The sequence below is a fragment of the Grammomys surdaster genome, unplaced genomic scaffold (genome assembly GCF_004785775.1).
Source record: "Grammomys surdaster isolate TR1022 unplaced genomic scaffold, NIH_TR_1.0 149, whole genome shotgun sequence".
Classification (NCBI taxonomy): Eukaryota; Metazoa; Chordata; class Mammalia; order Rodentia; family Muridae; genus Grammomys; species Grammomys surdaster.
Genome location: NW_021604607.1, coordinates 3572913 through 3600277, shown reverse-complemented (window position 1 = coordinate 3600277; position 27365 = coordinate 3572913). Strand labels below are relative to the sequence as shown.

Genomic DNA, 27365 nt, shown 5'->3' with positions numbered 1-27365 from the left:
CAGACAGACAGACAGACAGACAGAGAGACAGAGAGACAGAGAGACAGAGACAGACAGAGACAGAGACAAAGATAGATTATGATTGTGTATGCATTCTTGGTATGGTGATTCAATACTCACAATCCTAGCACTCTGGAGGGTGAGGCAGGAAGATCATTAAGAGTTCAAGGCCAGCCTCACCTACATAGTGTATTCTAGGCCAGCTTACATTATATTAGTATTTTCTATCTCAGAATAAACCAATCTGCAAAGAATCCCCAAATCCGTATGCCTCTTTGTACTTCTAAATCTTGAGTTGATTTAAGGATGGCTGGACATTAGCTTTTATGTCTTAGAACACTTTCTAATTAAAGGAAACGAAAAAAACACAGATAAATGATACAGACTTCTACTTTCACTGAAGGCAAAAATCACTTCACTTGAATGTGAAATGATTTTATAAATGTGAATTTGTAAGGAAGCTAACAACTTTGCTTATGTATTTTCTTTGTATGAAGAATAGTTAGATCCTCTTGATATTTTTATATTTAATAAAGATTAAATTAATTAATTTAATTTTTTTCATACCAAAAGGAATTAATGTGTACATTCTGTTATGAACTCTACCCTAGGTTGAAGGGAATTGTGAAAATAGGAAGGAATATTTTACCTTTACTTAATAACTTATACTATATTGGATGAAAGCAGACATTGGGCAATTAAAAACATTTAGTTTATCTTTGTTCATCACATATCATGAACACATGGCTTATTGAAGTTTATCTCATATGAGAGTAGAGTGTAAGTAAAACTGAGGTTATGAGAGTGTTGGCTGTAGATATACTTAGGAAGAACATCCTGTGTCAAGAGAACAGCAGGCACAAACACATTGAGATAAAATGAATCAGGTGCTTCACTCAAAGCAAAGATGTCTCATACACATAGAGAACAGAGTGAGAAGAATCTATTAAATGGGTAAGGAAGATGGGGAGTCTCAAAGGGACTCAGCTCTTATTGCCAGGCCGTTATTCATAGCAGTGTCTGATCCTGCTGCAAGTATGTAGTCAGAACTTGTCATCTATAAAGATGCCTATATAGGTGCTACCAAGCATAACTCTATAGGCGTTAGGTGGTACTTCCCCAGCTTATCATCTACTATTTCACTAAATGATCAGGTCATTCCTTCATCACACTGAATGAGCCACCTGAATCAACACAATGCTTCTCTTCACTTGGCTAATCCTGACAATCCGCTAGGACCATGCATGATAGAACGGATCGCTGCTTGCAGCATTAGTAGAAGGCTTTATGAGCTTGCTCATTTGGTAGTTTTCATTATCTCATTTGCAGTAGCCCTAATTTGAGTAAAGTGATATACAAATTAATGCACTGTATATTCATTTTTCCAAATTTAGAACTGGGAAATACAGCATATTGGTACAGTGCTTGCTAGCATGCTCAAATACACAAATCTCCTAACTGTATTGGTACAGTTTATTTTTAATTGTACAACAGTTCCAAGCCACATATTCTATGGTGGTAACTATTTTAGCTGTGTAGTTCAGTAGTATGAAGTTCTTTGGCTTTATCTTACAAGCCTGAAGCATATACTCATTGAACAGAAATGCCACTTTGCGTCCTTTCAACCACACAGGACAACTACCATTCTCTTCTCTTACTTTTTACTTGATTGTTTTATATCTTATATAATTAGACTTGTGTAACTCTGTCACTGTCGATCTGGCTTATTTCACCCAGGGACAGCTGTTTATTATCTTTAGTTTCACACTTAAACAAAATGAGGTTTGTAGGTGTCAGTTAACTTACCCAAAGCTACTCAGTGTTAGAGTACTTGCATCCACATTGTTTGTTAAATCAGGATGTTCAGAATCACTCAGAATAGTGCATGCATAAAAGATTTACAGAGAAAATCTCTGTCTTTCTTTTTAGTTAGTTTGAGAAATGAGGGACCAAACTACAGGGGCGGTATCTGTTGTTGTCAGACACAAAAACACCCAGACTTATGACTTATTCAATTTTCTTGTGATATATTGATCTAATTATTTTCACATGGGACTGAAATGCAGACTATATTCTATTTGTGTCATTTAAACCAGCGCACTGAACGGTAGTGACAATATCAACACTACTTATATACGTTTCATGCTCAGATAGCCACTCATTTTAGTGTGCCATCCTTAGGCTACAGAGAGCCAGAGCCGTTCTACTTGTTAAACAGAGAGACTTTGTTTAACAAGAGGGAGGTTTTCTTAATTTAATTTATTTTTTACTTATTCACTTTACATCCCACTCACTGCCTCCCTCTGTGTCACCCCTTCCCACATTCTTCTCCCATTCCCTCTCCCCTTCTCCTCTGTGTGGGAGGGGGCTATCCTGGGTATACCCCCACTCTGGCACTTCAAGTCTCTGTCAGGCGAGGCTCTTCCTCTCTCACTGAGTCCAGACAAGGCAGCCCAGCTAGTTGAACATATCCCACATACAGACAACAGCTTTTGAGATGGCCTCCATTCCAATTGTTTGAGACTCACATGGAGACCAAGCTGCACATCTGCTGCATATGAGTGGGGAGGCCTAGGTGCAGCCTGTGTATGTTCTTTGGTTGGTGATTCAGACTCTGAGAGCCCCAAGGGTCCAAGTTAGTTGATTTCGTTGATCATTTTGTGAAGTTCCTATCCCCTTCAGGGCCCACAGTCATAAAAGGAATGTCTTTAATACCTGTTTTGTCACCTGAACACTTCTAATATCAAAAGTCATTTGATACTCAGAATAGAAATAGCTTATCATATTGATACACTCTACTAATGGTTATCAGTTTGTTTGTTTGTATATTTATTTATTTGTTATGAAAGGGAGCTAAGTTAGTTTAAAATGTCTCCAACCCAAAGTTAAGTTTTATGTAATCAGTGGAGAACAAAGAGAATAGTGACCATATTTTCTACACAACTGAACTGAGGCCAGGCATGCTGAGCACCACAAACTTGTGGGATGCAGAGAAGACCTGCTTCCACAAGACGGTTCTAAACATTGAGTAATATGTGATCAGCCAGGGAAGATGGCTTTTTTATCTTTGCATATTGAGTTCAGAGGATACCATTGGCTTACCTTGAAAAATTTAGAAGAGTTTTCAGAGCACTAAGATTTTGAAATCATTTTCTTTGTTACATGTGAGGAAATGATGTGTGTGCTAACTGACTCTCAGGCCTTCTTACTGTCTTTTGAAAATGCACTGGACAGCCTGTGAAATCAGAATTTTTCAGGGACATATTAGGGAGTAGAATGAATATTGATTTCCATTGTCTTACCACAGGAAAAGGAGCATTAAACTGTTGTTGATTCTATGGATTTTATTTGACATTTACCGGGCTCTAAGCCATCATTTATCACTTGGAGCTCTGGTGAGGAAGGATTCAAAATACAGAATTCAGCAAGAGAGATATTAATGGTTTGTCATATGTTTGGAGTAACACTATCTCATTTTTTTCCAGGTACCAGGAGTTCAACTCAGTAAGTCGTAATGGCTTGAGTATGAGGAAGGCTTGGGTGTATTTTTCAGGCTTTAAAGAGCATCAATATCAATTACATTGGAGAGACATATATGTTAGTTTCCATGTCCTTTGGTCCTGATATCCTGAGTAAAAGGCTAGAGGTAGAAGATGCTCAGTAAATCTTGGCTCATTACTCAGTCTTCACACATTTGGCAAGTGTTTCTGTTGTCACATGTTTGCTATTAGACAGTGCAACAGAAGACTTAATGTGACCTACTTCATAACCATAGCAAGCATATGCTCATTATGGAAATTCTCATAGAAAAGGCATTGCAATTCTCTCAAAAGAGGAAAAGACCTTGGATTTATGGGACCCAAAAGTGTCATGTTCGAGAATTATCTTTATTTTTATCTCTGGGAACTCTGGGAAATGAGTAGGTCAATTAGGTCAACAAGTGTATGGAAGAAATGACATCATTGGAAGTCATGAGTAAATGGTAGACTCACAGAGAAACGGGAGAAAAATTAGGAGAAAGCTGGTATAATACAAAGACATGCATTCTTCAGAAAAAAAAGGAAAACATTCAGCGAATAGACGAGATGACAGTGCTTTGAAAGTTAGTAAGTGGATGTAGTTGGTAAGGTAAATGGACTCAATACAACGGACTTTGGGTGGTTAAGTGGACAATTTAGACTAATAGAGTTCAAGTTGAAAAAACGGGAGTTGGTGATGTTTATCAGGATATACTAACATAAGTATTTTAGAATTATACACTAACTCAGCCATATGAGGTATCTTGATTTCTTTTTATTTCTTCTGAAAGATATGAAAATATGGTTGGTAAAGAATATATACAGGTCTTTAGATGGTTCACTTGCTCTCAGTGCTTTCTTGTCTCTCAGTGTTTGATCCTTTTTGTTACATTTTAAATTGTATTTTATTTTTTTTCTCTGTTGCTTCCTTTGTTTTCTCTTTTCTTTTCTTTTTTTTAATAAGGACAACATTTAATTGGGGCTGGCTTGCAGGTTCAGAGATTCAGTCCATTATCATCAAGGCAGGAACATGGCAACATCCAGGCAGGCATGGTGCAGGAGGAGCTGAGAGTTCTACATCTTCATCTGAAGGCTTCTAGCAGAATACTGGCTTCTAGGCAGCTAGGATGAGGGTCTTATGGCCCACACCCACAGTGAAATGCCTATTCTAACAGGGCTCCACCTTCTAGTAGTGCCACTCCCTGGGACAAGCATATACAAACCATCACAGTCTACTCTCTGGCCCCTGATATTCTTGTCCAAACATATGAGTCTGTGGGAGCCATACCTAAACATAGCATAATAAAAATATATTTAATCCAACTTCTAAAGTCCCCATATTTGATAGCAGTCTCAACAATGTTAAACGTCCAAGGTTTAAAGTCTCTTCTGAGATTCACACAATCACTTAACTGTAATTCCCAAAGCAAGACAGTAAATCAGCTGGGCAAACTGTAGACTCTGCATCTCCATGTCTGATGTCAAAGATGTCTGCAGATCTCCAACTCCTTTTCCATCTTTGTTAACTGTAATAAACTTCTTCCTCTTTGACTGCTTCCACCACATATTAGCAACTTTTCTTAGCAGATAGCCCATATTTTCTTGTATTAAAAAGCTACTTTTAGGGTCATAATTTTGTTAGACATGTATAAAAGCAATATTTAAAACCAAGTATTTACTCTATCTGGAAGAAATCTTTAACCTGATTAACAACAGCAAAATATTTATAATGCTTAGTCAAAGTTTCCAAGACATTATCAATTCTTTTAAGGATAAGTGGTTTGTGTGGGATTAAAAAAAAAGCTCATAAATTTTCTGTTTTCATTAGAAAAGCTGTAACTCCTCTTAACAAAGTGTTCTAGAGTGAATCTCACTGTTTTACTTAAGACAGCATTCCCATCTACAGGTCCTAAAAAATTGAATGCTGCTGGATAATTCAGTTACTATAACCGTGTGAGTAAATAGAACTCAGCTTAGCTGTAATATCCTGGCTTAACTGCAGCTACCCATCTGTCCATGATATTCCTAGCAATCGCCAGATTCATGCTGTTCATTTTTTTCTAATAATCATGACATTTTCTTTTTAAATATTTGTGGATAATAAATAGCAATTTCAAACTATTTCTCTTGGTCTACAGATGTCAGTCAGTTGATAGATTGCTTAAACATCAATTAAGAGTATCAGCATCTCATACACTGGGCGTAGAGGTGCCCATCTGTAATTTGAGTACCTTAAGGTAGAGTTAAAAAAATTAGAAATTCACGATCATCCTTGCTTAAATAGTGAGTTTGTAGCCAACCTAGGTTACATGAGACAGTATCTTTACTAGAAAACACAATTGCAATCAAGCTATCCCTCCTTAAGAGTTCTCTTTTCAAGTTAAGTAAAAATAAAAAAATCTCAGAAAGCCCCTCCTCAAGAACATGATACAGTTGACAAGAGAAATTCCACCTTAGTTTTCCCTCCAAGGACTATGCATTTATCCTTTGTATTTCTCTCTCTCTCTCTCTCTCTCTCTCTCTCTCTCTCTCTCTCTCTCTCTCTCTCTCTCTCTCTCTCTGTTTGATGGGAAAAATGTTAATGTAATTTATTTACATTTTTGAGGTAGCAATAGCAATACAAGCATTGTTATTTGGACCAGACCTTATTAGTCTTTGTCATGCATACATGAAATGGAAAATGTAATAGTAAATGAAAAATGTAATGTTTTAAAGTCAAAATAATGAAAGAAATGAGAGAAGGAGAATAGTGTAGGGAAAGAACCTCCACATTTGTGAATCAATCAATCCCATGGTGATGGGCACTCACAAAATGGACCAAACTGCTCCTGAGAGATCTAATATAGTCATAATTTTGTATATTTCTACTTCGTAGGTTTCAGATATACACAAGTCTAAAAACCTAATATATAAAATCCATGAATCTATTCATTTTACATACCACATATTTTCCCCCTGCACTATTTTTAAATTAAGGGACTGTTCTATTTTCAGGTTATGTAACCATCAGTTAATATAATTTAGTCAGTTATTTGGCCATATTCTGAGACTTCTGTTGGAATTCTCTCAAGTTTCATCATAATCCTTTTAATTTTGTTTTCATGAATTCAAACTTGGACAGAGTAGTGCTCTAGATGGTGTTAGAATGGGAATTCAGACTGAACACAAACTGTCATGCAGAGACAGTCCATAGAGGAGTCAAACCATGGAAAGAAAACAGTCCCTCCTTGACCCTGCACCTCAGATTGGAAGGGAGCTTGTCTCTGGAGGGTGTGTCAGGTGGGGCTTTTTGCACAATATGTGATCCTCCAATCCTTCAGCCTTCCTTCAGTTGTCATATTTTTTCTGGGTATTTAACAATTTGCTTCTGTGGAAATTGTTAACTCAGCAGTCCCTGTCAGTGTATATCCAAGAAAAAATAAAACTGTGTAGTTTCTTATACCAGTAAAATAACAACAAAACCTAAATATTCATATTTCCTATTTCCAAACTGCATTTAATTAGTTGACATGAGCGTATTGAATTAACCTATGGAATTTTATTTCTTATTCATTCATTTATTTATTTGGGGGATTTTTTTGTCTCACTAAGTAATCCTGTCTGGCCTACTTTTCACTATGTGATGCAGACCAGCTTTTCCAATGTCTCTGCTGCCTCTGACACCCTGATGCTGTGATTGGAGGCATTTGCCATCCTGCTTTATGGCCATTTTAAATGCTCATTTCTTAAACATTAAAATAAAAATTGCCATGAAAATCTATGAATATTTGATGAAATAAAGGGCTTTTAACAGAAAGAATGAAGAATGCTCATACACAGAGGAAATACATTTATACTAAATAAAAATTAGATCTAATATTTGAATAGCTTTATTTCTGAATTTATAATTTTGAGATATGGTTTACTTTCAAAATCACATCATTTATATTTTTATAGATATGATGATTAGATGTAATGCAATGTTATAAAGTATTTAAGGGTAATTACATACCATGAAGTTTTTTAATACTTCAAGGAACATAAAGGAGAATAAGACATATTCTCAAATTTTATAGGAAAAGCGATATAGGAAGAGAAATGAAACAAATATCCTTTAGCAGAAGACATCTGTGCTGAGACATTTGTCTGGAAAACCCACTGCCATAAAACATAATCTTTCCCTGGTAGCTGTAGCCAAACTGCCATCTCCCCTGTGAAACTCTTAGACTATTGTTTGTCGTGTTTGCCTTGATTTTATGGGAATGAAGTGATGAGGTGTTTTGTTTGTTTTGTTTTCTGCTAACTCAATGATGTATTGCTAGTTCCCCATTTGTGTTACATTCACACGTTTTAGAGATGACTGGTGATAGTAGAGGCTGTGAATGCGGCTGGCTGGATTCATTACATTAAACTGTGCTCTGTGCTCATACTCCCACACATTCCAAATTGGGTCAGGACCTTTGGAAGAACAGTCAGTGCTCTTAACCATTGAGCCATCTCTCTAGCCCTAGTCTATTTTTGATTTATTATAATACAAAATAAAACTGTAGAGAATTAAAAGAACATTATAATCAACTATAAATAAACAAATGAATTCAAAAGTAGGAAAATCTAAAAAAGAGAGAAACAATTACATTATTGCCAATAGAATGTAATGCAATTTTGGAAGATGTTTCTATCTAGAGAATCAGTAGACATTATTTCATACAGATGCATGGAAATCTACAAATATTCAAACGAATCTTTAAGAGAATAGGATTGCTGTGCAAAGACAACTTCAAAACTAGCTTCCAAGCACATTCTATTATAATGCATATATCCCTAAATCTTTCATGTGTAGCTGATTACTGGCTTTGCCCTAAGTTTTGGATGCCACTTTCTTGCTAGTAAACAGATTATAAAACACTGGCTTCAGATAAATAAAAATCTGAATTGTTTTGCTCAAGAATTCTAGGATTCAAAAGATTAAGAAGAACCAGAGTACTTGGTTGAACATTGGAAGTGGACATGTGTTGAGCAGTATTTGTTCACACTGTGTTCCCAGTTCCCAGTTCACATGTCATAGGTTAGGCTGAAATGAACTTTCAAATTAATGGTTTTATAAAATTGGGAAAACAATTCCATTTCACTTCATTTAGTTGTCAACATTCCTGGCTTCTAACAGACATTCAAATATTATTTTAAAAAATATGATCAAATTTCAGACATGTGTGTGTATGCATGTGTACCTGTGTGCATGCTTCTCTCTCTCTCTCTCTCTCTCTCTCTCTTTCTCTTTTTCTCTCTCTGTGTGTGTGTATGTGTGTGTGTATAGTAAGGTAATCAATCATACTGCTATGGTATATAGATAGCTTTTTAAAACATGTTTTAAAATTGTCTTCCCTCTCCCCATGTTTCTTCTATTGCATTGTACTGTTTACACACACACATACACACACACACACACACACACTCACACACTCAGAGACAGAGAGACAGAGAGACAGAGACAAAGACAGAGACAGAATGGCAGAGAAAAATAAATAAATAAACATACATAAGTATTATGTACCTGATGATCCGTGCCATTGAATATATGTCAGTCCAATATTCTGTCCATGGGTATACATGCCATGCTTATAAAAACAGAATTTTGTAAATTTAGATTTCAAGTCATGAAATAAAAATAACAGACACAGAATCTTATATATTCTTTATTGATATTTTTATATAATATCAATCTTGGTCACATGTTGCAAAATACTGATCAATAATATTCTTCAATAAAATATTTAGTTAAAAATCATTTAGTGAAATTATCTCTTCTGTCTGGCTGTAAAACTGAAATACAGAGGGTGGTAGCAGAGCAAATCTCAAAGATTTCTTTAGAAGCGTTCATATTTAGGAATCATCTGTTAAGCAAGTCTTTAGCTAGTCTATTTGTGTCTCACAGTTGTCTGTTAGATGGGACTAATTCTACCTTTACCGTTGTTTGTCTTTACATGCAATTCTTCTACCCATGCTAGCATACAGAGATGAGTAAACACATCCATTACTTCCAGACACCCTGAGTAACTATATCCCTTATTTTTGTACACTCTTTCAGAATTGTCCATCATCTGACATGACTCACTGGTTTCTGTAGATAAACCATCTCTCACTGAAAAAAAAAAAAGAATTCAGAGGTTATGATAGGTAACAATAGTTCAAAATATCCACAAGCAATATCCAGGAAAGTGCAGTGGCTACCTTGCACTTGCTGTAGTGGAGAAACAGAAATGTCTGGAGTGACAGAGCTGCTATTACTACCATTCAGGGAAGATCTGTGGCAGTGTGATGAGTTTCTTTGTAGATATCCAATGCCTTCAACCTGCAGTTCCCTTAAATGGCTCTTTTACCATGGACAAGAGGTACAAAGAGGAAAGAAGGAAGCTAGAAGGAGAAGATTGAAAGCACAGATCGGGAAAGGAGTCTTGGAAGAATAAATCATTGTTTACTTCATGCCCTGACTGTGATGGATCCAAATGAACCCACTGTTTTTCAATGGAAATTTTGTATCTGTTTTACATAAAATCCATAAAACACATGTGAAGGCATTTTAGCAAGTGGTATGTGTGTTTCTGTCTGTGTTGTGTGGATGTTTGCAAGGATGCGTACATGAGTTTGCCTCTCTGATGATGACTGGAAATGAGGCTTTTGAATTTATAAGTGAAATTTGTTTACTTTTCTTTGGGTAGCTTAAAATTAAAGCTAAATATCGACTTACATGGTATAGTATAATGACATTGGACAAGAAGAATTTTAAGCACTATTGACAAGAGAATAGAAAAATCGAATGACAAGTAGAAACCTAAACATTAACTCTACCTAGGTATAATTTACTGTTTTTCAAACTATGAATAACAGAATCTATACTGCCAAAGGTAGCTAACAAGGTCTATGATTGAAAGAGGAGTTGACCCAATTTTGCTTTCCATTGTTTTAGCTACCTGTGGTCAACTAGGGTCAAAAAATGCTATATATGATATTAAAGAAATAAATGGTTCAAAAGATCAAAATTATATGCAGCTCTGAGTGTCATATTACAATGTGCCCTTCTGTATAACTCAGCAGTAGATAATCAATCCCTTGTTTGTTAGAGATGGTCCATGCACTCTGTACAACCTAGCAGGTCAGTTGTTGCTGTGTTATAATGATTATCTTCAGGAAAATTTCATTGTATTTGATGATGGCCCTAAGATCTCACAACATCATTGGAAAATGATGGATTAGTAAAATGTATTTCAAAATAGAATATATTCATATAACTTTTATTATTGCAAGCAGATATGATTTAAGCTTCATACGCGTACACACATATGAGAACAACAGAGTATGTATAAGGGTTGGTATTCTTAAAGCATCTTTATGAGTCTGAATACCTGTCTTCCATGGATAAGGGGAGAAGAATAAATTTATGATATACAGTATATCTATGTGGGAGTGTATTTCTTTAGAAAATAAAAGAAACCTGAAATGTTGCATGTGAAAAATAATACACTTTTCAGTTAATATGATTGTGTTTAAACACTATCAATATTCCTATGATCAGTAATAATCAAATAATTTTCTGTATCTTCAGATTGTCACTTCTTATTAGTACTAGATGCAAGTATTTTCTATGATAATGCATAGTCACAATTAAAGATGTGCATGCTTCTTAAAAATATATCCTGATGAAATGAATCTACTCTAAATGGATAGCATGTTAGTGCATTGAACAAATATTTGCTGAACACATTTCATGTGTCAAGAACAGTGAACTGTGGAAAGATGGTAGCCAAATTAAATGTGGGCTCTGCTCTCATGGTAGGTTCATCTATGAACATAATTTTAGCAAACCAGATATAACATGATGACAATACAAAAGTTGAATATCTATGTCTAGAACTTTTGCATTGCTATTTTTCTAAAAGTTATTTTATACTTTGATCCAAAATTTGGGACAAGGAAAGAGGTATGGACTTCTCTGGTACATATTACTACAGCTATCCAATCCCATCATTAAGGAATATGCATCATCAGAAAAGGAAACTAAGTACAAGCACAATGCCTTTTGCCTCTGGGATGTTTCTCCACCTGGTTAGTGTGATCTGGTTCAAGGCCCATTTCTAGACCATATGTTACCCCCATGGAAAAGATACTACAAAACTGTGAAGTCTCTTGCTGAGGTCTTGATTTCAGCACTGATGCTAGCTATTAAATACACAGAATTCTTCATTCAGTCTATATCATCTATAGAGAAAGATCAAGTTCTGAGCATTCCTTTTTTAAAGATGTGCTCTACTATCAGAATGCCTTGAACATGGGAAAATAATTGACTTTCAAACATAATATAAAGCAATACCAACATATATCTCCCAGACCACCAAAAAGGTGATATAGACGTCATTTACAACAAATCATTAGAAATTAAGTCTTTAAAGAGAGCCTCAGGCAAGCATTTCTATCTCACAAAGCACTGTACTGTATAAGCTTAAGCATTCTGGTGATGTATTGCTCTAATACATTCAAGCAAGTGCACACTGAGAAGATATTAGTGCAGTGCATCATTGTGGAGGGCAGCTGTGTGGTGTGCACTGCAGTCTATGGCTCAAATGGCTCATCACTTCAGCTCTCTAGTCAAAGTGTATGGATCCCCTGATTCAAATGGCTGCCTAGCTGTTAAGACAAGGTTCTCACAACTTATAGGGTGAGCAGGAAGATTGGAATTTTATTTCCTGTCATCAAATGTTAAGTGTAAGTTTAGAGACCAGTATTATCATCTATGGACATGCTGGCAGTATGAGGGGATAATTCAATATGTTATATTCCGTTTTGTAATCCATACTTCTCTTCAGATTTATCAAAGTGATCTTTGGTGAAGCTAATATTTGGATTCCTCTCCAGGATAGAAATTAGGAGAGCTTAGAGAGCCAAAGTGAGATGTTACAGTTTGGTGCTTCTGTTATGCGTCTATCTAACCTTTTCAGTTCGCAGTTAATTTTATTTTGCCAGCATAGAAAAGGAACCTTGGGAGACAAGTTTTATAAGAGATATGCTGAACTGTTCAGTTTCTAAACTTGCAAATGGGAGAAAATTGAAAAGCCTTGAAGACTAAAGCTTTTGGTGCATATCCAAATTTCTCCTCACATCATTTATTTTGACAAAAACCAATATCTCAAGTAGTTTGAGGGACATCTTCTTAACAATATTGTGCACATTTACATGAATGTGAGATGCCTACCAGTTTGGGGTTTTTTTTGGTCACATAACACAAGGACAGACTCTATTTGCTGTTATTTTTATGTACGCAGGGTTTTAATATCATATTTTTTTTATTTATCTTTATGTGAGGAAGGATGTGAAGATGAATTGTTATTTGTGGTTAGCAGAAATCTTCTATTATAGATTAATTAAGACCTTAAACCCAATGTTGTATTGTAGTAGAAAAATTTTGGAGTTATCACATTTGTAGCAACATAAATGAGAAATGACTCCAACAAGGCAGATAGATAGATAGATAGATAGATAGATAGATAGATAGATAGATAGATAGATAGATATAGATAGTTTGTGATTGAGTATGAATGTAGAAGCATCAGTGTGTGTATATATCTATGACTTTGTGTGTGTCTGTAGGATTATGTGTATTTATGTATCAGTTTGGATGTTTAGATGTGAGTGTAGAATGTTTGTGTGTGTGTGTGCAATGCACTTGAGTGCGCATTTGCATAAGAGATCCCTAGAGCTCAAGTTGCTCCTCTGAGAAGGGGGAGGTCCCTGCCTGGTTACCAGCCCGCCCTGACACTTTAAGTCACTGCAGGACTAGCCACATCTTCTCCCACTGAAGCTAGAAAAGGCAGCCCAGTTAAGGGAACAGGATCTACAGGAGGACACCAGAGTCAGAGATTGCCCTGGTCCAGTTGTTGGGGGATCTGCATGAAAACCAAGCTGTGTATCTGCTACATTTTGTACTGGGCTGTATAGGTTTAGCAGGTGAATGCTCTTTGGTTGGTGGCTCAGTCTCTGGGTGCCCCCAAGGGTTCAGCTGAGTTAACTCAGTTGGTCTTCTTGTGGTGTCCCTATATTCTCCATTTCCCTCACTCCTTCCCCTAACTCGTCCACAGCTTTGGGACTCTGCATCTGTTTTGGTGAGCTGCTGAGTGGAGCCTCTAAGAGAACAGTTATGCTAGACTGTTTGTTGATATGAGTCCATTCAATAGTGCAATTCTCAAGCCATCAGATTTACAGTGGCATATCCTGCCATTAAATTCCTAAAGACGCTTTCCTTGAAGATACAGTGCCATGAATATGATCTTTCTTATTTGTCTTTTTATACTGTACCCTGGCTAAGTCACTGAAACTCGTGTGGAAGGCACTATAATGGTGAATGCCATCTTCCTTCTTGAAGAAATGTTGGAAGAGGTTTTTATTTGGGGGGGGGCGGTAATGTTTGTCCTAATGAAAACCTATCTTTGACATGTGTCACTAAATTGTAGTACAATTTAAAATGCACTTTTAATTTCAAAGTATGGAAATGAGTACTGCCTTCGTTACTCTTTGTAGTTCATAAGTGTTTATTCCTCACAATGATGAGATATTCATAGTCCAATCTGTGCCTGATGGCATGGCTCCTTAAGAGTTTAAGTGTTTGTCAGCCATGTCATGTTCATAAGACAACATTCTACAGCATTTGCCCCTTCTCTGTTGCTTCCAACCTTTCCAATCGTCCCCCACCTTTCCTGAGTCTTGGAGAGAGCTAGTTCTATCACACTTTAATCTTCTACTGCCAGTGAGAAGCCACTTCATTCTTGTCAGTATTAAGATGGAGATAGAAATACTTACAGCTTTTAGATGGACATAAATCAATTGCTGTCTTGAATAGAGAAGACAAAGAAGAGCTATTTAGATAAATCAGCACACTGAGAAGTCAGAGATATTTATAAGAAAATAAAATTTGCACTTCTCTAAGCTTCCCTCTAGTGTCCTATAAGATGTGTCTACTGAAAATATTAATAATCCTTAGGATAAAAAATTAACTTCTCCCCCTCCCCCCATAGATGTATCAGTGTGTCAGTTCATCAGGACTATTCATTTGTTAGGAATGATTTGCCATGATTTAATGTAATAAAATGGAATGCTTTATTTTTATTAGCCATGTGACTTTGAAGAAATTAGTTAAACTTCCTTAGGTTTTGAACTATGCCTGAAAATGGAGAGACAGAACTTTCATTGGAGAATGGTTATATTTAATTGGTGATAATGGCTAAAATGCTTACTGCTGCTGGACTAATAAGTGATGGATATTACTGTGATCAATTTGGAGATTAGTGACATTGTTCGCAAAAGACATGACCTAAACAAGTCTATATTAATGAATAAATACAATAAGAAGTATGTTTGCTAAGCTAGAAAGAGACAGACAAGACATGATAGATTCTTGCTTTCGAAAATAAACGAGCCTCTCACAAACGTTGTACTGAGAAGAGTCATGTTAGTATAGATTGCACCTAAGTACCGTATTCTGATGTTGGCTCATGGTTTAAGCATCAGAAAATGGCTTGGATGGTGGCTATGGACATCCACTTTTTAGAAGCTGAGTCTCTGAGGTTATATTAATGCTCAGACTTCTACATGGCTCTCTCAGACCTTCAGATCTCTGTCTCCCAGTGGATCCACATACAGATCCCTCAGATATCTCTTACAACAATCTGGAATCTGAAAGTTTCTTAGGAATAACCCTTGTGCAGTTAACACCTTTACAATCTCCAACTGATTGATGGCACAGAACCAGCATTTCTTATTCTCCACTCATTCTGGCTTGTCTCTTATCCAGGATCGGCCACAGTGGCAGTTGGGGGGACTCCAGCTTTTCCCCTTGTGTTCTTGTCCTTTTAAGTTCCTCTTCCAAGTATCTGGCTGCTTTCCCCTGCTAATGACAGGAGCCACCTGGAGTTTCCTAAGCTGTTTTCTCCTCTGTAATATGCTGTGTGTTTATGGGCTTCCCAACTTACTTTGAAATTTGAACATACATTAGTCCTTTTAAATATTTATCTGTTTGCAATGATTGTGACTTTTACAAACAATATCAAAAAGGTATTTTTCAATGCTTGAAATCATACTCGACTTTAAAAATATTTCAGTCTTAAAAGAGCATGATTGTTTGTTTCTCATGTGTGTTTACCCTGGAAGAAGGAAAGAAATATACTAGATGAAAATCCACTGAAAAAAATTATAACTTGAGACCATGAAGGATGTGAGCTGTGTTCTCTTTATGTAAGGTTGAGGAGCCACTTTTTTTTCTCTACAGGATTCACCAAGCTCAATTTAACTCTTCAGATTCTTTGTATGCTGATTGTGCTGTCTAGTGATGGCATCTCCATTGTCAGTGGATTGTATAGTGACAACACAGCATCTCCTCTAGAGATGTCTTATTGTTATCTTGATTCTTTAAGACATATATTCTGGAAATCTACTGGCAACATTCCTCTGAAAAACATTATTCACACCCTATCCCCAGTGTAGACATCCTGGTTTGAGCTTTAAAACTAGACCTGATTATCAAAGAGTCTATGACATGTGCTTCCTAATAATTGCATAAAAATATTATAATTCATGACTGTCTAATACAGAATTTCCAAGAGAAGTTTTATTTCTAGGTAGCATACTTTAGATCTTCAGGCACAGGGCTCTTCTGGATCCAAGGGGATCAGGCCACAGAGACTGCCTGTTTATGGTTCCTAGCAGCAATCTGAGTCTTTGTTTAATATGATTCAGGATACTCTGAACACTGCCAAGGGTTCCAGCTTGCAAGTTTGTCTTAAAATAGATATGCAGTAATAGTTATATGTAAGAAGAATAGTGCTGCGTGTTACAACTGCTTTGATTGCTTTGCCCCAGTTTGGAGGACTCAAAACTGTAGTGAAGTAATTAAAATGTTTGGTAGGACATGTGAGTGCATTTGCAAATCTCAGAGCTTCTTTCTGTAGCTGAACCACCCAGTGAAGCAGAGATTTACATGGTGAGCTAAGTTATAGAATCTTACATAAGTCATCAGAACTTCTGAAAATCTTCTAAGACATTTTAAAAACATTTTCAAATACATAAAACAATATGCTAAAATGGGAAGTGAAGACTGGTTTGGTAAATGGATTATATTTGTAACCCACTTTCCTAAATAACATGATCACTCTCAGTTAACCTAATGTCATTAACAATGTCAAGCTTGATACAAGTGCTTTGGAAACACCCTCCATTTTACAGGGACTCAAACCATTGTATATTTTATGTTACCTGGATATTTTGACCTTGTGCTTTTCTATTCAATATTCTGCTTCCAAACCACATTCTACACCTTTGTTTTGTCTGCCAAAAGTGTTCCTAAGAAGCAAAGTTGTTTTTACTTGTTTAAAAGATTTATTTTCTTTTTAGTTGCATGCTGACATGCACATGAGTGTTAGTATGTGTGTGCATCTTGGTGTAAGTTACTTCAGAGGCCAGAGAATGTCACTGGAACTGGAATTATGGATCAATGTAAGCCATCCAACATGAATATTGAGAATGGAACCCAGGCCCTCTGGATGGCAAGAAAAGTGACTGAGTTCCCTATTTAGGTCCATTATCTCTTTCATAATACTAGCTAATTACAGGTCCAAATATAAGCACTATAGATATTCTACAGTAGATGTATTGGAAATTTTTTGTTCAGTTTTATGGTCCCCCGGACCTACTTAGTGAAGTAATCAGAAATGTGTGTGTGTAAGTGAGCATCATGATGTGGGAACATCAGATGCTTGAGAAGACTGATTTATTAGACAGGATCTCAAGGCTTTGTTTTGAGTCACCTGTACTTTTATTTATAATCCATCAGGATGCTCTAGTTTAAACATTTAATTATAGTGCTTTTTAGCATGAAGAGCCAAAGGTTATATTTTGAGTAATATTTCACAGTGGCTGATTGTTGCCCAAAAATTCTATCAACACATTTATAGAAGGTATTCCATCGGCAGTGGACTAAAGGGCTGATTTTATTAGCCTCCCCAAGACTAGAAGCTGTTAACTTAATTGACCCCTTAAATTTTGAAGGAAAGTAAACTCTAATTGTTGAAGTTTGCATTTCACATGTCCTGAACCAGAGATTTACTACTGTTCAGCAGTTGGTGTGATTACTGTTCTGATTCGGTAGGAAAGTAAGTAGTAAGTCACTAGGTACAATCTCTCAAACGTTCACCCCCCTGGAGTTCTGACTAGTTCCTATGAGAGTCAATGTCACTGCCTATTCTTAGAGTCACTATTATGGAGAATTAAGAGTTGTGAGGTTGGGAGACTGAAGTCAGAATATAGATAGCTTACTTGATATTTGAGGGGCTTTGTTTGCTTCAATGATATGGTTTTTAAAAGTCTATATATCAACACTTATGAAATTTAAAATTTTATTCTCCTATTCTTACTTTGGTCAATTTTCTCATCTATTAAATGAGGAACTCAGTTTTGTCACAGTGTCTGTGTTGCACAGTTTCACAGACAGGCACTATATACTAAGACCATGATAACTGGCTCAGTTGGTAAAAGGCTCGTATTGCAAGCACAAAGATTTGAGTTTCATCCTAATATCCTCATGCTTGTAATTCCAGAGTTGGGAAAAAGACTTTCACAGCTCACAAAATGAGCCAGAACAGTCTATTTGATGAATCCCAGGCCAGTGAGAGACTCTGTCTCAAAAAAAATAGCCAATAGGAACCTGATGTAACTGTCTCCTGAAAGGCTCTGCCAGAACCTGACAAATACAGAGGCAGATGCTCGAAGCCAATCATTGGACTGAGCACAGGGTCCCCAATCGAGGAGTTAGAGAAAGGACTGAAGGAACTGAAGGGGTTTGCAACCCCATAGGAAGAACAACCAGACCTACCAGACACTCCAGACCTCCCAGGGACTAAACAACCAACCAGAGTATATATGGAAGGACCCATGGCTCCAGTTACTGATATAGCAGAGGATGGCCTTGTCGAGCATCAACGGGAGGAGAGGCCCTTGGCCCTCTGATGGCTCAGTGCCCCAATGTAGGGGAATGCCAGGCTGTGGAGGTGGGAGTGGGTAGGTGGGTGGGAGAACACATTCTTAGAAGCAGGGGAAGGGGGGTGGGATAGGAAGTTTTCTGGGGGAAACCTGGAAAGGGGATAACATTTGAAATGTAAATAAAGCAAATATCCAATAAAAATTATGTATAAAAATTGGTCAATGAAATATAGATAGGACCTGTGGTATGCATGATATCGAGATTGACTTCTGCTCTCTCTATATGAGTGTTTATATAATTGAACAAATTTACATGTGCACCCAAACCACCAACATCACACCACACACAGATATGTGCACAGACAAACAAAATGTGCTTTTCAGAAAGAGAAGTTTGTCATAGAATCTCATCAGGCTTCATGAGGAATAAATAAATCAAAATGCACAGAACCATGTCTGACTGAACACTGTTTGCCATAATTATCCATTCTATAAAAGTGATTTTCTTAGTAACTATTATACTTTAAAAACTAATAGTGTGTTATGGTTCTAAATTTAATGACATTTACTAATGCACCATAAAACTTCAGTTACCGGCACTTGTTTTAACCACCATATCAGATTGGATTCATGATTCATAGAAAAATATATTGTGGTTCTGTGTCATGACATTGCAAGCCAACAAAAACAGAAAGAATCAATAATTCTAAATCTGTTTTTATATAGTTTTAATATTTTGATATTCATAGAACATTGATTATTCAATTTTTAAATATTGCGTTTAAATACTATCTGGTATGATTTCTGAATTTTCAGTATGCTAGAAAATTTTTCACGCAAGTACTTCTCTCTTGACCCTTTTCAACCTTGTCCTGAATTTGCTTTGTCATCTACTACCTCTGTAATTTGTATTAAGATATTTAATTTTACCAAATAAGTCTTCTGAGAGATACAGACAAATTTATATAATAACTCAACAAGCCTAGAACTCATAAGAGGTGCATGATGTTTGGATATTTGGCTGTATTGACTCACACTAATATTATGTCAGGCAAAATACCAGCTAAAGTTTATATTTCACATTCCATTTTCACAATTTTTGCTTAATGTAATAGATGCAGTGAGGGGCAAAGCAAACATAGATGGCCAACTCCAACAGATTGTCGTCTGACAATGTATTCAGCACAGAGCCAGCACAGATTGACAAGTGTAGGGTTGGAGTAGAGAACTCCGATCCACTTAGCCATGTAAGCAGTGACCAGGATAGCCCTCGATATGTGTTTCTGAACTGATAATCATAGCCTTGATATTTCTGAATAAATACAGAAGTTAAATGATCCCAAACAGACAGTACTGCCATGGCTAGCCTGCTCACTGTCTATCCATGAAAACAGAAGCTGAAAATGAGCCAAGGTTCATTTTGATCTAGAGAAAGTTACAGTTGTCCTGGTAAGGAAACAACCCTTAGAGAGAGGAGGGAGGGCTGGTTGAGGGCAACATACTGAAGGGAAGAACTATGGTAGTTACTCTGGGAAAAGAGAACCCCAAGACTTCTTCCATGTAAGAATGAACATAGTGTCCATAGGAAAGAAGAATAGGATGCTGTTATACTGTTAAAATCAATAATATTTTCTCAAGTTTAATCAAACTAATATTTAATTAAAATATTTAATTCCTCCTAATTCTAGAGTATCAGTGAGTGAAACGATTATCTTCTAATTGACTTAAATTTTTTCAGAGCTCAGATAACATGTCACAGAGTATCACTCTCCAGACATATAGTAAATGGAATGGACCTTTAGTAACTACAGTTTGTGGAAAATAACATTGAAGTATCTGGCCAAAGTACTGCAGACAATATATATATACTGCAGACAATATATATACATACATATACATATACATATACATATACATATACATATACATATACATATATATATATATTCTCCAGTCTAAGCTGCTCAGTAATGTCTATATGGCCATCTCACACTATCTCATGACTGCTTCTCTTATTACAAATTTAAAAATTAAATCTTTTAGTGACTTATAAACATGTCTCTAAAATAAAGGACTTGGGGAGCTACATGAGACACTGATTTTTTATTTTTCTTGGCAGCTAGCACTTACATTTTATACACAACCAGAAAACAGCCATCTTTCTCTCAAGAATGAGGCTTCCAAACCTGCTGCTCTATCAAACTTACAGAGCCTTTCCTCCTTTGTCATTTTTGGTCTATAATAAATATCTGAAATATCTATTTATTTAATACTGACACCAAACTCGGTGTTCCCTGGATTGTGCACACATTTGATACTGGTAGTTTTTAGTTTAGTGAATTTTCCTTGGCAAAAGCTCTGCTCCTGCTTGGGAATGGATTGCGCTTCCGCAGAGCCAATATGTTTCTCAGTTCTCCAATTTAAGTGCTGCCAAGGATTTTCTAACGTGTGCCATGAGAAATCCAGCTGCACACAAAACCCAATTTATTAAATAAACAGTAAACTAAGCAACCTCTAGCAAAAGGAACACCCTGTCTAACCTCTCAAGCACTGGGGACCTTCCAAAGGAAGTAATTAAAGATTGCACTAAAACGAAATGCCCTAGCACTTAACAGTCATAATTGAAAAATAAATTTCCAGCCCGGGGTTTCCATACTTTTTAGGGATTTTGGAATGAAAAAAACGAACAATTGTATGTATTCTAGTTTTCAATAAACCTAAAAGGGTCATATAATTCATTGTAGCACAAGCTCAATACAACACACATCTCTGTCAGGCTTAGGCCTACCAACTAACTGAATGGGATTTTAGAGACTGCCTATTTTGACTTTTAACTGCTTTGATAATTTTAAAATGACCAATGTAAATATTTCTTAAATTTTTAGCTTAGCTGATGGAATCTTACAAAATGCATCCTTCATAGAAAACAAGGTAAAAAAAATAAAGGTAAATAAAGGAATGAAGTTTGGGGAAGATTCATATACACACTCACATCTGAACATTGTTAATTACTTACCAGAGACATACTTTTGTTTAATAAAAGTAGTCACTTATTTATGTAAATAAAGAAAATACTTCTCCTAGACATTTAATATCTTAGCACTTAGGACATGGCACACTCCTTTTTTTTTTTTAACACTTATTCACTGTGTGTGGGTCTTTTGCCTGCATGTATGTCTTTTCACCATGTATGTGCCTGATGAGGCTAGAAGAGGAGTCACAACCTCTGGGTCTAGAATTGCTTATGTTTATAAGACATCTTGTAGGTGCTGACACTCAAAAACTGGGTACTTCCAAAGAGTAGCCAATACCCCAATGCTCAGAAGCACTTCTGTTGTTCTCGGACTTTGGTCTTTTTAGACTAGAACGTTGACAAACATGACAACACTTTGCTTAGTACCCAGTGTCAAGCACTAGTTCTGCATATCTGTATATGCTTTATTAACACTGTGAACCAAGATTTAAAACTCATCCTTGAGAAGGAAGAAAACTGGAGTGGAATTGGTTAAGCAAAAATGACTGCATTCACACACACACACACACACACACACAATCTAAAAAATGTGCATCTTGTATTGCATTTATCAGATGATATTAAGTCATAGATTTATATAGCCCCACGCTCCACTAGGAGCAAGTCTCATTTGTAGTATATTTCATCCCAGGTGCTACAAACAGCAGTGCTGGCTGCCTTAAATGTCAGCTTCTCTTGTATGCTCTGTGGTTCTCAGGTGGAGGTTTGAATGAGCAATACAAGCAGAATGTTTGGAAAGAAATGGTTAGGCCAAGAGTTTAGATAATCTATCAATTTAGATGACCTGATTCCATGTTTTCAGGAAGTTTAATAGAGTTTACCATATTTTAATTATGATAAATACCATGAAAGGAAAAACGAGACAGAATAGCCCATAGCTTGGACACTCATAAATAAGAGGCTGTACCAGGTCCTCAATGGGAATACATACACCATAGTTTGTTCACAACTTTTTGACTGTCAAATGAATTAGCTTTGTTGCCTGGGCAAGCAATCTTCCCTTCTGATGCGATACCATTCAAAGGAAATAAGAACTTCACCCCATCTGCAAACATCTCTGATGCACAGACACTAATTTCTGAGATTTTACTGAAGAAAGCTTCCGGGGACCCATGATTGCTAGCATAGAATGAACATGATTATAGCTGCATTTGCTGTTTGTCTGTGTTTCTCACTTGTTTTCTTCTCTAGTTGTGTATTCTGGCCTCCAACTCCTAAAATGTTTTTCCAGGATGAGGTCAGATGCCCTAATACATTAAAATACAAAACATACTTTTTACGAATTATAATTTTTCCAATAAATATACTAGTAGGAATGTAATTCTAAGCAAGATATGATTTCCTTGTGTTATTCAGAAATCCCCTTAAAGTCTGATGTAGTGTTCCAAGTCTTTAATACCAGTATTCAGGAAACAGATGCACAGGATTTTGAGTTCAAGACCAAGTGAGAGTATAAAGTGAGACTCTGTCTCAAATAAATAAAAAAATAAGTAAAAATCAGAATCAGAAATTTCTTTAAGAGAAGGGAGAAATAGTATAATTATATAGTATAATTATAATCTTAAAAAGAAAGAAAAGCCCCTTAAATAAATTTTAATGTATAATTTGCTATATGTAGGTTGTAAAGATCAAAGATACTTGAATAGTTACAAATATTCATGTTGCAAATAGCATTGCAGACATGTCCATAGAGAAAACATAAACGTCTATATGCTGTCATGAGTCTACATTGTAGAACAGCTTATGTTATAAAAGGCTTAGCAGATATAGCAGAATATATTACAAATCTATAATAAATAAATGACATAGACCTGAGCCAAGAAGAAATAGCTCAGTGAGAAATAGCTCAAAATAGAACATATAGTCATAGAATCTTTTGTATGAAAGTATCCTATGTGGTGATCCTTAAAAACTAATGGCAAAAAGAGATATTAAAAAAAGTATGTGCATTCTAGTAAGTAACCATGAGTAGGAGAAATAAATTTGGATTTTTCACCTTAAGCAGATGTTATATAACACAAGTATTTAGGACAAATGACCAGAATCTGGCAGCCCTAACGGGCTAGGTTTCACCATCCTTTCTGATAACATATTGTAAGAGACTGATGATTGCCAGATAACAGATAGAGTACCACAGCTTTACCAAGGGTCCTAGAGATCTCCAAGCCTGTCTCCCAGGATTCCGACATGTGCTTTAAGATCAAATAGAGAATAAAATGGCATAAAGGGCAAGGGTCTCAAAGCAATTATTGCTTAGTTTTGGATTTGTTGATCATTTTATTACTTCTGTGAGTGCTCAGGAATCTGTTCACTGTCATTGTTTTGAAGTATCAATCTGTCAGGAGAAAATTTCTTTTGCTCTGGGGTACAGCGTCAGCATCCTAGATAACTGCTCTCATCTGAAAAAGCCAGGACTTGTGCTCAGTTACTGTCTTTGGAGATTCTGCTGTTCCTAGAACACAGAATGACTGCTATTTAATACAGTGTGTTCTCTGTACCTTAAGCCCTGAAGGAAAATGTGGCAGGTTAGACCAACACTCTGAGTGACAATTATGCCCATGGGCAGAGGCAAGTAGATGACCCAGCAAGGATGCCAAGGGAAGGCACAGATGCCAAGCTTTTACCTTATCTTTGGTTACCTTGCTAGATCAGGAGTCAGTTATTTTAAGCAAAGCCAGATTCTAAGTGCTTGCTTCAAAGAGATCAAATCTATTTCAAATAAGGATTTATGCACAAACACAGATTTGTGTACTTATAATCAAGGAATATATTTTACACCAAAATACTATGCTTATCAAATATTCCTGGGAAAAAGTTTATAAGAATAGGATGTTAAAATGATGCACACACTGAGAAAATGGTACATTCAAACGTCAGAAGCATGGTATTTCACAAGGAACACCCACCGTATCATCGCACCAGGGAAAGAAAGACTGTATAGTCAATGGTAATTTATTTTATAGTATATATTTATATGTATACATATTGGATGCATATATGACTAGTTAATACATAAACAGAAACTAAATTATATATTTTGTATTTCTACTTATGGTCATTTCATTGAAAAATATAAAATTGTATAGTAGATGAAATTTCATTGGACTCTTGGGGATAAGAATGCTAAACTAATTTTTATTAGTTAATCCAGACAAGACATTCATTCTTGCTCTTTTCAGCTCAAAGAAATTATACTCGTTTCTAGGAAGATGAGTTTCCTTACCATGACAGTAATGATTATTGTTATCGTTCCCTCATTGAGACTGACAGATTAATCATTTTTTGAATAAAATCACCAGACCTTTACTTTTTGAGCAGCAGTTACTTGTTTGGAGTAGAAATTTTAAAACCTAATTTATGGTGTGTTATTTCTGTAGATTAATGAGAAATTAATGCTAAACATACCTTCATCTGCTACTTGTAAAATAGCAGCAAACATTACATTCTGTTGTTTCTTGATAAATCCTTCACTGTCTAACTAAATGGCATCGCTGGGGAACTACTTTGCAGCTCCATGTCAATCATGACCAAACTGAAGTTTGAGAGCAATTTTCTGAAATTCATGTCCTAAAGTCATAGTGAAGTCATTGCTGTGAGAAAAACAGGCATCACAGTTTATTAGTCCTGAGTCTTCGGCTGCTCACAGAGGATAGCACTGAGCAATGCAGTATAGGGAATTATTACTCTGTGTCAGGACAGTCTGATTTCTAGGTTGTCTGTATCAGCTTGCATCTAGAGCTGTGCACATGGCTTTATTTATTGTATGTAGGAAGAGCAAAGCACTGAGGATTTTATTTCATTTTTATAAATAGGACACATTAGGTTGTCCAACTGAATCTGAGACAAAATGTTTCTCTACATTGCACAAAGTACTATGAATCTTTTCCCATCCAGACTCTAACAAACTTTGGGTATCAGCCACAACGTCATGAGCTCTTGTTGATAAATGTTACTAAAGTCTGTTTTTATTTTTTCTAACCAGCTTTGTTATTTTTGTTTGGAGAAAGTGACATATTTAGCTAAAGAATTTGTCTGCAGTCTTCTTATGAATAAGATTAAATTAGTGGTAAAAACAACAAATTCTTCTCCAGGAAAAATCCCAATCATGCTCCCTTAAAATAAACTCTCCCATCTGTGAAATTCCCTGTGCTCCCCTCCCTGATAATCAGGTGCCTTGGTGTTGTGTGGTTTTCTTAACATCCTATTGGGTTAGTTTGTGAGGGAGTGGTGTGCATCTGCCTCTTCTTTCTTAGTCACCTCCACAGCACACAACTGCATGCATGGGTGGTATAGCCATAGGTAGTACAGTTTACTAATAACAAGGGCTTTGTCTCACAGTTTCATTGGCCCCGTGGCCTACATTCTGGTTGTGTTTCAGACACATTCACTGTTATGCCAAGAGAAGTCATGGAGTGATCCCAGATAGGAGAAAATTTAAAGGAAACACCTTCTTGTATAACCATTCTCAAGTTTGGGAAGAAAATCCAGAATGGTTTAAAAGGAGCCACTTGTGTCCTCTGGGTGGGTTCTATCCAGTGCAATGCCTAGACCTCTGCAAAGCTCCTCCTTTCAGAGAGCTTTTACCACCCTCCATACTGTCAGAGTTTATTCTTGAAAGACGTCATTAGTACATGTTAATTAATTCAAGAACCTTATTGAAGTCTCCTAACTGATGCATATGCTTATTTGTAAAAGTCCTCATGTGAGTAGTAGATGTTTCCTTACTAATTTTCCATACCCTGACTCTCTCAGAAGAGCTGTATCTATCAGTTGCCTCTGTAGAAGCCTTTAGCATAATGCTCAAGATACTTCTGTATACTTTAAGATGGTCTAAACTTTCTCTTTTATAATAGATAGTGTTCAAATTTGCCTCAAAATAGGAGACAATATCCTAGCATTGCAAACCACAACTGAACAATATCATAAGGACAGATGAAACATGTGTCTTTCACTTCTGGATCTAATCATAAACACTAAGAGGAGAACCGTCCAAGAGTTCACATATGCAATGCTCTTCCTTTTGACCTGTTCTCTTTAGAACTTTGGAACATAAGATACACAGAAGCAACAAAGCAAAAATAATAGTATGCAAATTAAAATAAGGTTTTATATATATGGACAATCAGTTATACATTCTGTAACCATAATCACTTCCTCTTCACTGTGGAAGATAAGGTATTGATAGCCAGTATTATCTACCTCAAATGCAAGTCTATACTTGCAAATTATTTTGTATTCTTGTATACTAAGCTTGAAGAGACATTTTAAAGTCCTTACCATATAAAGGAAAAGAGAAAATGTAATAATAATGCATTAAATTACATGGCAGATTAAATACAAAATAAAAGAATCTAAACAGGCAAAGTGCAAAGTCTAAAAGCTATATCTTATCTATTTCCTTTTGATAACTAGGTAGTAGACAATGGAGCAGGGAGATGAAATTCAACATTTTGAAATCATTTAAAAAATATATCTGTAGCCCTTTAAGCTTTTAGATTCAAAGATTAGATCTAACTGAATATTCACTAGTATTAGCAATGATTAGATTCGATATATATAAAGTGTCCATATATGTTTATGTATGTATTGGTTCAAAAGTGGAATTCTACTTTTTAAATAAGGCACAATCCCATGAGCAATCATAAAGTAATCCTATGATTAAGCACCATATTCTTTTAGAAAAGCAAAAAGAGCTCACACATGAATTCTAAGAAGGCTTAGAACACTTAAAGCCACTTGTTAGAATAATTTAACTGGAGTTGGGTCATTATAAGAGTAAGTTTAAGGCTGGAAAATAGGATAACTATGGAATGTAGGTC

At 36.1% G+C, this 27365-nt stretch overlaps 1 protein-coding gene across 9 annotated transcripts in view; it reads left to right on the top strand.

Annotated features, from left to right (window-relative positions):
- Positions 1-27365, top strand: part of Nrxn1 (neurexin 1) — a 1062527-nt gene that overhangs the window by 421023 nt on the left and 614139 nt on the right. The gene's annotated exons all lie outside the window — the stretch shown is intronic.